Genomic DNA, 13,056 nt, shown 5'->3' on the forward strand with positions numbered 1-13,056 from the left:
AATGCCGACAACTGAAAGATTTACATGTCATTTATCAGGAGTCTAATTTTGAATAAAGAAACTGCTGCAATAAGATATTGTTCAAAGTTAATTGAAGCAGACCCATTATAAAGTTGCAGCTAGCAGTGTCTTATGAATGAATGAATGAATGAATGAATGAATGAATGAATGAATGAATGAATGAATGAATGAATGAATGAATGAATGAATGAATGAATGAATGAATGAATCGTGCATCTTTACTTAGGCCACATGAGACAGATCATTGCTCACGTTAGCATCATTTACGAACTAGATTTTTAGATAAAGGTTACCTTTAAAGTGAGGACATCTAAACCTTGTTACCCACTGCTACAGAATGTGTATCAGGAATCGTACTTGCATCTCTTTAGGTTCAAAAGCAAAACCACTAATGTTAAATCTCATGCTATCTCTTCTCTGTGTATTTTTGGCAGGCTAGATGTTTTTCTGTCTCAGCTGACTGCACAGGTAAAACCAGGACTGACTTCCAGGAAGCAGTTAAAGCAAATAATCTAAATACTAATAAAAACAGACTGTCACTGAGTGCTGATTATCAATGACTAGTAATGTGTGGTTATACAAGGACCAAAGCCTGAGATTACTTGATTTCTACATTGAGTCATGTGTATGTTGCCATGTCAATTGTGCACAGGTGGTTTAACATCAGCTTGTGAGTAGACGGGATGGTCCACAGGTCCTTTGTTGTTTTGCCAGGCACATGTTTGCTTGCTTTATTTTCTTGTCGGGGAATCCAGCATTGTCAGAGGAAAAGCATTCACCCCATCCCAGGACAGAGAAATCCCCTCTTGTGCCTCATGCATGAACCCTCCAGGTTTTCAAAAAGTTTTGAAGTTAGACACACCTCTTTCAATTCTAAGGAAATGGTAGAAAAAAATACCTTCAGCCCATGCTGTGCCTTGGAGACTGCAAGGTCTTGTTTCAATGCTGTTTCTAAAAGCTGCACTTAGGGTTTCTCTGAACTGAAGAGTTTTGACTGTACCCAAGTATAATTTGGAGGTGATGCTATTGGAATTTTGAGCATGAGTCATTTGAGCAGCCAGAAACTTTATTCACTCATTTGCCTTCTAATCCACTTCTTCTGCCTTTTTTTTTGCAGGTCACGGTGGTTAAGAATCATTCACACACACACTCGCAACTACGGGCAATTTGGAACGATGAATGCACCTGAAGGGCATGTTTTTTGGAGGAGGGAGGAAGCCGGAGAACCTGGAGAGAACCCATGCAGACACGGGAAGAACTTACAAACTCAGCACAGAAAGGACTTGAACTCGGAAGCTTGTAGCTGTGGGGTGACAGTGCTACCCACTGCGCCGCCCTACCTAGAAACAGATGGGTTGAAATGGTTTTCTCTCCAGATGGTGTTCTTTATGTCTGTTGGCAAGAAGAATGGGGGGACTATTTTAGTACGCGAGGATTGCTGTCTCATCTTTCTAGGGATATTTGGGTGTCGCTCTGATTGAACTATGTAGCCTACCCTGGGGTCCAGCCTGAGCCCACTGCCATTCGTGTGCACTCTGTCCATTGTCTTTGGGGTGTTGAGGCAAGGTTGAGTAGAGTTAACACTGACTGTTGTGCCACGTCAGAGCTCTTTGTCTGTTACCAACCTGCATGCCTTGTTGAAAAGATTCAAAGTATAGATTGTGAAAAGACAAATAGAGGTAAAGACTTCTAGTTGTCAGAGACAATCGCCTTCATTAGGTTTTACTACATGTCCATACAACTCAGAACCTTGTTAGCTGGACGTAGATCGAGCTCAATGCAGCAGAACTGTGCCGACCATCACATACTGTACCTCCACAGTCACGGCTCTTGGAAGACATATGACATCAGATAGACTCCCTTGATGTGGGCAACACTCCCACATCATTACATTCCTCCACATCCTTTCTCCTTGCGACATCAGTCAATGGGATGGAAGGGGTAAGGGATAGGGATAAGCTATTGTAGAGCCAAGGCACTTCCACTGCTCCTGTCACGATTCGGCGTGGCAGTTCTGCTGTGTGGCAGGGAGAAGCCAGGCTGGTGGCCATTCTGATCGTTCACACCTGAACTTCACTGGGGTAATAATGATGAGGCTTTTTAAACCTACCTCAATGAGAGCTAGGTGCTGGTTCGTTTTCTCTTGTTTAGTTCCTGGAAGTCTGTTATGTTTCTTGACTGTCTGGAGAATTCTTTGAGTCTCGAATAAATCATGGAAGAAAGATTTGCCTTTGGTGTCCTGCCTTTGGGTCCATATCCCGCCAGCTCCTCCACTGCACTTTTTATATAGTTTTATATGTGTGTGTATTTGTACACTCTTGTGATAGTCTCTTAAGGATTTTGGAGAACGGTGTATGTCAGGGATGAGGTGATATCTCATGGCCGTCCTTCAATCCCTTACCTACCTCTCAGACATGTTCTCTTCGTCTGTGCTGCCCACGTCACAGACATTGTCCCTAATTTGGGATTCAGGACTGACGCTTCCTCAATTAATGTGCAGTCACAATGCAACAGATTCATCTCAGTCTCTACCCCCTCCCTTGTAGCCCTAAAAGCCTCTTTCCAAGCCCAGCAGCAGCAATTTAGCGTGGCTGAGGACAATATTGTCAAGATTACAGTGATGATTTTTTTTTTTGTAATTTCAAAGGGTTAAATTGGAGGTAGCTTGGCAAAAGGCTCACGTGACCAAATGAAAAGGTTACACCGATTCTCTACCTGAACAAAAGAAGAATGAAGACTTTTTTTGCATTTTCTCATCAGCCATGAAAGCTACTCCATTGGAACAAGAGCGATGAGAATGACAAAGTGTCTGCCACTACACTTTCGTCATTTCATCTGGCAACATGGCCATCAACCCTGTAGCATCTTAGCGGTTGACAGACTGCGGTCCTACTTTGCAAATTAGATTGCCTCCTCACTCTGGCTAGCTATTTCAGTACCAGGACAAGTAAACTGTTAAGCTAGAGAGCTCTCAGAGAATGCATACTTTCATTAATATCACTTATTAAAAAACAAATTTGAACACAATCAGTGAACAGTATATGCATTACATTTTTATCATTGTTAGCTGATTAGGACTCAACAATATTTTGCAGGCTAGAAGAAGTTGCTTTATTTGAATTTCACATATGATTTTTCACATATTATTTAATCTCTCAGGTCCCGATTTCGAATCAGATTATGATCCAGATCAATACTATTGATCCCGAACCGGATCCAATGGCACACCTGAATAGATTTCAAAATTGAATCAACTTTTCCACGGCCAAAGATCCACCACTACGCAAAATCTGAACAAAAATTGGTGGTCACTCTCCTCCAATGGAGGTGGAACATTTAAAAAAGACCATCAAGCAAACATGATGACTGATATGATCTAATGTTAGGGTGGGTAGCAGGAAGCAGCTGTGCATTCATCCCTGTTGATACAGAATTATCCTCCATTTGGTCAGAGATAGAAAGAAGCAATGTCTCTGTCTCAGCGACAGAAACAACACGTTAACCTCAGAAGAAATGCTTCCTCCTCACCTTGCACTGGTTAACAAAATGGTCTGTCCAAGTCTAGTCTAGGACTACTTTACCAACAAAGCCTGAATGAAACCATTCCTATTTATTTTCAAATGAACAAAATTAAAAAGTTTTTCAGATTTTGAGGTGCATAGTCCATGGTGAGAGCAGTTTTCAATGTTTTGCATTGAAACTGGAATTTTCAATAACTCACTGGCCAAACTTTTTCCAAACTATTTGTTAGACAAGAATCTTGTTCTGAAGAAATGATCGGCTACAGGAATAGCGCACACCTACTGACAGTGGGATGTAAGCCTTTTGTGACAAACAACAGTTGATTTACTTGATTTTTTTAGGATGTGGTCTTCGCATCATACTGTAACTGTTCGTCTGTGAGCCCCGCACAGGGAGCAACTCTGATTTTTTTAACAACTTTCATTCATCAAACACGTTTTACCGAAACAAGTGCATTTTTGATCATTTCTGAATGATGTTATGGATTATTCATCCATTTTCTTCAATCGTCTCATCTACAGCCGCTTGTCTACCTCTGCTGGAGCCTATTTCAGCTGGCACCAGGCAAAAGGAGGGGTACACACAGGATAAGACACCTGCTCATCGTGGGGCCGTGATGGAGAATTGTGGATCATATTTCACATTTCTAATATGAAATATTGGAAATGTTCTGTTTAATTATACACACAGATGATGGTGCATAATCCAGATAATATTCACATGGTCAGTCTATAAAAACACACCAAAGCAACTTCAATCAACACTGAAAGGAAATTTAACAATCTATTTTCACTCAAAAATTGCTTTCAATCTTTGTACTACTAGAAATTGGTTCTGAATTTTGTTTTCAAACCATTTTGGCGAGCGTCTGCCCTCATCCATCCACCTCGACAGGTGTTGCATATCAAGATGTTTACTGAACAACATGATTATTGCACAGGTGTGTGTTTGGATCACCGCGATAAAAGACCACTTTACAGCAACACAATGCCACGGATATCACAAGTCTAGAGGGAGAAATCAATTGGCTTCCTGATTGTAGGAATATCTGTTAGTAAGTCGAATGTTAATTCCTTTAACATGAGCCACCTTCAGGCGTTCTTTCCAAATATCTGGCCACGCATCATCCACCTGGCTTCACGCTGAGATGCCTGGACAGTTTAGGCTGCATAAAGTCTCCCCACAAACTAACAGAAATCATTCCACGGAAGCTCATATCCATGTTTGTCATCCTAAAGGCGGCACAGTGGATAGGCAGTACGGTGGCATAGTGGTTAGCGCTATGTTGCCTCACGGCAAAGAAGGTCATGGGTTCAAACCCCAGCATTTCCAATGTAATTTCGTTGTACCATCTGTCTAATGACAAATAAAGATCTTTAATCTTAACCTGATTGGAGTTCATCTGCATGGCTCTAAAGGTCAGGTGCTCTCCATCGATACATCTGGTACACTGAAGAGTTCTCTTCATGGGGATCCAAGGTGTCAGGGTTATGCTAAAGCTGCATGATGCAAAATATCACCGCAATTTATCCACCACCATCACTGCATTGTTGTCATTGAAGAGGACATTGTTTTGCCCATCCATGGGAGCTTGAGTGCAATTGGTAATTTGACTTGGTACATGCTGCTTTGTAAGGAAATAGCAACCTGTCCGGGGTGCACAATACCTCTCACTCAACGTCCAACTCCCACAACTGTCTTTCCCAACACATCCCTACTTGGGTCATTTAATGGATTAACAACAACAACAAAAATCCTTAGACAGATTTGACAGCAGGATATCAGGCATTTATTTATTTTAGCTGAAAAGCACTCATTTGAAAAATGCATGTTGAAATGATGTTATGATTTAAGCCACCTTAAATAAATGGTTCACCTGATTTTTGCCTCTGAATCCAGTGCAAAGATTGCTGAAGATCTTTTTAATGTCCACAGTCATGCAGTCATCATGTTTTCAGTTTTCTGTCTTTATTTTCGCTACAACCAGTAGAAGAGGTTCCGAGAAGAAGAAATTTACCCTTCACAAATGTCAAACCGCTGCTGTCACAATGCCATTGCTACAACAGCCATAATGTGTGGTAAGCAATTGACTCATGGGCTCATAACACAAACAAACAAATGCACATGCATGGAAATACCCCATGCATGCTCACACACACACACACGCAAACACACCTGTAAACATATACCATGCACTGGTATGTCAGCAACTGTCTTCTCCTCTCATCACATCCATATGCATACCCCCTCCTCCTTCCTTCTTCCACCACCTTTTCCTCATACTGAGCCTCCCCCCCCCCCCCCCCCCCCATGTTGTGGCCTGCCTGTGACAGTAATTGAGGGAAGCTGGCCGGAACAGCGTGATGATGGGGGTAGGAAAAGGAAAGGATAGGAGGAGAGAGCGAGAGAGATGAGAAGAGGAAGGGAGGGTAAAACCATTCATCTGAGACCCATGGATGTGGAATGGCATATTACAGGTCTAATGTGTAATTAGATAGATAGGGAATAAGGTCAGCGTGTTCTGGAAGGGAGGGATCGCTGTCAGCACAGTGCCATCTAGTGGTGAAGACCCGTACCTGTGGACAGTTGTTGAACGGATGAGGGTCAAATTAGAATTTAACAATGATTTATGACATACTCTTCTCTGTCTGCAAGTGGAATTTCTTCATGATTGTTTGCTTGTCAAACTGCACATGATTCTTTGTCACATGACCTGCCACACAATGAGGCATTTGTTCGTTTTTACCATGTGAATGTTCCACTTTTGACCAGTTAATTTACAAGAGTGTTAAATTGAAATTGTTACAATTCTTATTTTATATATATATATATATATATATATTCGAAGCAAATATGCCACCATATTAAATCATATGCTAAAAGATAGCGGCAATTTAATTAAATTTTATTTGTAAGCATTTACGAGGTAGAAAGAGACACAAAGATGGCAGATGGACGGTCTCGCATCCGTCTGCCTGCATTCATGCTTGTGTTTACATGTTTGCTATGGCAATGTTCCAGTCCACCCCTTTCTGCTTCCTGACAACAAGTGTTTGGTCCAGACCTCTTGGAGACAGTCAGGTCACATGACAGGAAGCTGCTAAATCTGCTGGGCCAGTTGTAAACACAGAGAAATTACCATCCTGAGGGCTGAATAATAGTCTCTCTCTGCCTTTACAAGCCCCATGTAATACTTGTTTGTGCAGCTGTAAGCGCTCTGTCTGCAGAAATACAGCTGTGTGTTCATAGAAGTTATCATTTCACCAAAGACCCTGGAATGGAGCGAACCCAAATGATGCACACTCTCTGTCCGGCTTCATCACAGCCATTCTCTTCATGCTGAAAAGATGAAAATAAATATTACTCAGCGTATCCTATTTTTGAATTTCATTGGTATTCCACTTGGTTCAGGAAAAAAAATGTATTGTACATACACATGTATAAATTTGAGATGTAGCATATGGTGTAATGTAGTTAAATACATTTATCCAGCTTGTACAGTGTGGCTTCATCCCCCTTGTCAGCATGTTGTAATTGTGTATTGACAATGTAATGTGTATAGTATTTTACCTGTTGATTGATTTCAATGATCATACGTTAGTCATGAAGCAATAATGCCGATATCCTCTTGTTCCAGAATCTTGAACTTGAATTAAATTGTACAGCTTGGAGATTTTTCTCTGGGATATTTGGACTGACATAGTCAACACCTTTTTTAAGACCATACAGGTTTTGTTTTTTTTAAATGAAATCAAATGAAGAAGACTTTAGTTAAATTCTCTTTTGTGTCTTTAAACATTGATTTTATTGCTTAAAGAAACAAGTCTTAAAATGAAAAATGTGTCAAAAATGTGTCAAAAAGAGAAGTAACAACAATTAACGCTCTTCTGGTGATTACTCTTCTGTCTAAACACCCCAAAATGTGTGTGTGTGTGTGTGTGTGTGTGTGTGTGTGTGTGTGTGTGTGTGTGTGTGTGTGTGTGTGTGTGTGTGTGTGTGTGTGTGTGTGTGTGTGTGTGCGGCACACACCTCTATCGTTCTATTACATGGGCCAGTGGCTACGGCATCTCTCCAGTTTCACCCTTCTGCTCCCCCAGACGTCTCATATTGCCCAGAGGGGTGGTGTTGATGTGGGAGGCAGGGACGGTGGGAGTCGAGGGAGGGTGACTACACACATTATCTGTCTGAGAGCAGCTCAGACCTCACGGTTGAATCCTCTACCCCCTCCCATTTCTCGGATGACTTCTACATCTTACATTTGGTTGAAATAAAGTTACATGTCTTTTCATTGGATGATGGCAGCTGTTCATTGTAAAAGACAATGGTTATTTACTGAGACACATTGGAGGAGGGAGTGCTGATAAACACATCTGACTTTGTTCTTTCAGTCTGATATCAGTTTCAATATCATGGATTTATAAATTAATAATTAAATTTTTTTTCTAATGGTGCAAATTTTTTGATTGTTGAACTTTTGTGGGCTTTTTGACAGCATAAATTGTCTCAGAATTACACACGATGACAGTTGACGATGAAGGCCTCTCTGGTATTATTAATATGATGATTGCAGTGTATAATTAGTCAGTAACGTGTCTCTATTCACACAAGAGGAGGCAAAATAGTATTTCACGTCAGTTCTTGCAGCCTGAGTTTAAATCTGAGTCAATTCTGCCCTCTGGTGGTAAGTTGATGAACTCACTAAATGTGGCATGTGATGTAAAAAAGAAAAGGATGAAATGGATGATCGTGAAATAAAAGACACAATCGAATCACCGAGAATGTGACGAATGCTGGGAATTACAAGGGCTTGGTTTATAAACTGAATCAAAACGCAGAAGTAAGTATTTTCACAATAATGGCATGAAATTCAGAAGCACCTGAAAGTCAAATTACACTGACTCGCCATGTGAATTTATTCTGTTTAGGTTTCTCTTCCTTTTCCTTTGCAGATTACCTACACCAACTACAACCAACCCACATTTATTTTCTTTCATGTGTTTTGGAGAATAACATCACAAAAGAAAATATTTTTAGTGTACCTCGGCCCTCTGCTTCATCTTTTTGTCTTTTCATATAATATTTAGACAATATTTATCAGAATGTAAGGCTGCTAAATTGTTTTAAGGGGAAAGTCTTTTCAGTAATCTCTCATTTATACATTTGTGGAAGGACAGATCTCAGACAATGTCAGAAAGGGATGTGTAACAAGTTTTGGGAAGGTGGTGGAAAAAGTCATTTTTTAACTTGAAGTTTTCTCATATTACATCTTCAAGTGATGTTCCAGTGAATAATGTATTACAACTGAATGAATGTTTAATGAAGTTCAGCAGATGTGATTATAAAATGCTTGCAAGTGACCACACCCTCTCCACAGAGCTAAGCCCTCTACTTTCCTACTTTCCATGGTGACTAATACTACCTGCCTCCTAATCTTCCTGTCATATATACTATAATATCAGACGGTTTGACCAGGCTGGTTGTAAGCTGAGCATAATTTTAGATGCAGCTTTGAGAGCTCTGGTTGGAATTAACTGAGGGAAAGAGCTGATCTGTTGCTGTCACACATACTGAGAAAAAGTTAAGACAGTATCACACCCACCGACGACAGATGATAATTCTTCCTCAAAAGAAACTTGCTGGTATTGATAGAAAGAATCTAGTTTTCAACTTGTCCGTGTTGAAAATATATTTGAAAAATCATTCAACACAAAATCTTCAGCCATGTCCAAATCTTAAACAGCAAGTTAGACAATCTGCACAACAATGATAACAAGGTCACACGGTGACGACGTGAGCCTCGTGTTAAAATGATGACTCATCTTTTGCTGTTTTCTTTCCGTGGTGCGTTCAGGCCTATAACTGCCTCATTCTGTAGATCCTGAAGTGGAGCACGAGCGAGTCTGCAACCTGACACCACTGTTGTCTCACAATAGAAGCGTTTCCCTTTTGAAAAATCGATCTGCATTTTAATGCGGATTCTGACAAATATTTAAAATGCATCTCACAAATTTCCCCCGCTGGGTCACAAAACGTTTGCTGTTTGTGTTTACCTTAAAAGGATATCTGGACCTGCTGAGAGTAATCATAGTCATAATAAAGAGGAATGATGTCAGCTCTTTGTTAATCATTGCCCAATTGCTGCAGGTGCTCAAATCCCATCTTTATGAACCTCCTGGAAAAATAAACAGCAATATACTGACTGTACGCTATGTTTTAACCACCAAAAGAATAAAGGAACTGCAATTCTAGCATGTGTTCTAACTCTGACCCCGGGCGGATACTTCCTGTCAATGACAATAGATGCCTTGTCAGAACAAAAGTCAAGATTTACAGTAACATCTAAAAACCAAATGTGAGACTTTTGACTGTTAATTCCTTCCGCTTTTGCAGCGTCATTCTTTCCATGTGTCTATTCCAGCATTACTCCCAAGGTGACCCAGCGGCTCGAGACTGTTAGACATACGTGGATGGTAGCCACGCATGTCTCTGCATGTGACTGCCACAACAAGAAAACAACAGCGGAAGTGAAATCCTCCCTTTCTCAGTCCTCACCCACACCGCTCTGTGTCTGTGGCCTCATATGCCCCCCAAGGACGTGTGAAGTTGGTGAAGTTCAGGATTTGTGCATAAATGAACATGTCAATAAAAGGAGAAAGAAGAGTACTAACATGCAAACCACCGGGGGAAATATTAAATGTGTCAGTGTCATTTACACCCAGAATATAGTAAATACCGTGATGTACGCTCACGCTGATCCAAACTATCTGGAGACAAAAGTCTAAAGCATTAGATGGATCTTTTTACAGACGCCTGCATTGATGTAATGTGTACATGTAGTTTTATATTTGTGTCTGTGCACAGAATGAGCCCAGTGTGTTTGGAGATTGATTTGAAAGAAGGTGTTTTATTCTAATATACAGTGTGGTGTGACTAGTAAATATTAGGAGAAAGCTTCTATTTATGTAAATACTAGTTCTACTTATTTTATTTGGGTCATCTCTCATCCAATAAGAGACTCTTCCTTTTGCTAAACAATTAATGAGCACTGAGTCATTTTCTTTTTTTCTCCTATATTAATTATTTACATTCTGTAATTACTAGTAAATGATTAAGCAGTGGTACTCTGTTTTATAAATACTAAACTGTAGCGGAAATTGCTCGCTAAAAGATGTCATTTTTATCAATTGGTAGACATTTATCTATATTGTATCATGAAAATGGACAACAAAGACAGACTAGCGCGAGATGGGATATAATGACTGAATGAATGGATCAATTATGTGGATGTTTGAAAGTAACCTCAACTATGAAACAACACCGTCCTGCGTCTGTTGTAGCCACTATCTCTCTGCTCATGGGAAGTGTTCTGATAACAGGACTTCAAAGTGAAAAAATACAACCTCAGTAATGGCTTGATCAGCAATACAGTGCTCCAAATGGTATGTGTTTAACCTAAGTCATGTTTGTGATGTGCTTTTGATGTAATGAGTGGCCATCAAACGGTAGTGGAAAGGCTGGATCAGTGTGCGGTCATATCAGGATGCATGACTCAAAGTGCGCCATAACAAAGAGCTCCTTTGAACTGCGGTGCAGTTCAGTGTGTGTATAGAGGTCTGTGAGACACCACAGGTCTGAAGGTGGAGGCACATGCGCTAAAAACTAGAACAATGATAATGGCAAGTTCGCTGTAAGTATGACAGCATCCACACAGCAAGGCCAAATACCGCACATCATTAATAACGCCTTGGCAGTAATGAGAGGCTATCAATAGACATTAGTCAGTGAGAAACATCCACCTCATAGGGCGTGATCATACCGCTAGGAGGCAAAGTCAAGGTTTAGTATAAATTATCGGCTTATTTCTGAATTATGAGTTAAACCTGTTTACATAGGGGTGAAACAAATGGGTTAAATTTTAATATTCAACTCATATTATTTTATTCGGCCATAATTATTGTTCTGTTTTGTGCAGAAGGCCACACAAAAAATCTAGCTTGCATGTGTCAAATGTGTTCCGTCACTGCACATTGGTCATTTGTCAGTGTAATGAGTAGAGAAAAAAATGAAACCCCATTCCAAAAAACATTGGGACACTCTGTAAAACATTAACCAAACAGAATATCTGTAACCCTTAACCCTTAACCCTTAACCCTTTTCGGATATTTGTTCCTTTTAGATTGAATAAGACAATATATATAATATAAGACATCATCGTATTTGTTTGTTTTTTAAACAGAAACATGTGTCTAAAAAAATTCTTGAAATACATTAAAACAGCTGATTGAAAGATTCCACAGGTGATGAGGTTGGCTGGTTACAGAGGTCATGACCTTTGATCTCTTAGGCAGCGCTGCATTCAAAACACATCGCTGGAATCAAGTTAAAAATAAATGTGATGAAAAAATTATGTTAATCAGTTTAAACTCTAAATATCTTGTCTATTGTTATTTTGTACATCATTACTTTTTGTTTTTATTGGCATTTTGCACGGTGGCCCAACGTTTTAGGAACTACAATTGTATTTGTGTAGATATATGAAGTGTCAAGTGTTGGATTCCTTACAAAAGTCAGCGGTCCATAGGGCAGACAATAAAACCATTTACAAGTAATTACAGAATGAGGTGTCCTGTCTGGAGTCAGAGTGGAGGTATTCCCCTTCACAGGTGCTGAGGGCAGCATCGGTATGTTAGTGTGCCACACACCCTTTGATAAAACCAACTTGTCGCAGATATGAAAGAAAAACTAAACTGCCCAAACCAGTTTTATGAATTCATTCTGAAGTCACATGCTGTGACATCAAATCAAACAGACCACATGAACTCAGTGAGAGGCATCACAGATTTCAGTTTACAGCAATGCTCACATCACCAAGAAGCTTTTCTCCCTGAAAGTAAGCTGCTAAATTTGGCAACCGGGAGGGGACTTTCTATCTAAAGTATTTCGTGACCATAAAAAATGTAAAATATGCACTGATGCCGTGAAGTCACGACCTTTAAAGAAAATCAAGGGAGTTGCACATGGCTGATGATAAAAGCATATTTTACCACCTAAAAATGGTGATCTGTTTACTCTGCTGAGCTTTAAACAGAACATAAAAGGCAAAGGCCGTAATGTCTGTAATCATTCACAGTGGCCTTTCTCTCTCTCTCTCTCTCTCTCTCTCTCTCTCTCTCTCTCTCTCTCACACACACACACACACACACACACACACACACACACACCTATGCACACAATCATACATGCATGCGCATTCAGGGGACTTCCAGATTAACGCAACATCCATCCCAAAAGTCTGAGAACCTCCCAACAAACACATTCCACACAGGTCTGCTCACAGACAGACAAGTCTACTGACACACACACACACACACACACACACACACACTTGCCAGGTGACAACTTTTACATGCATTAATGTTAATTACATAAATATACAACTCACTTCTGACAGACCATTGTGCTGTGTGATTTTAAATGCAATTGCTCTTATTTAAATGTTATTTATCTGATAAG

The sequence above is a fragment of the Antennarius striatus genome, chromosome 8 (genome assembly GCF_040054535.1).
Source record: "Antennarius striatus isolate MH-2024 chromosome 8, ASM4005453v1, whole genome shotgun sequence".
NCBI classification, from domain to species: Eukaryota; Metazoa; Chordata; class Actinopteri; order Lophiiformes; family Antennariidae; genus Antennarius; species Antennarius striatus.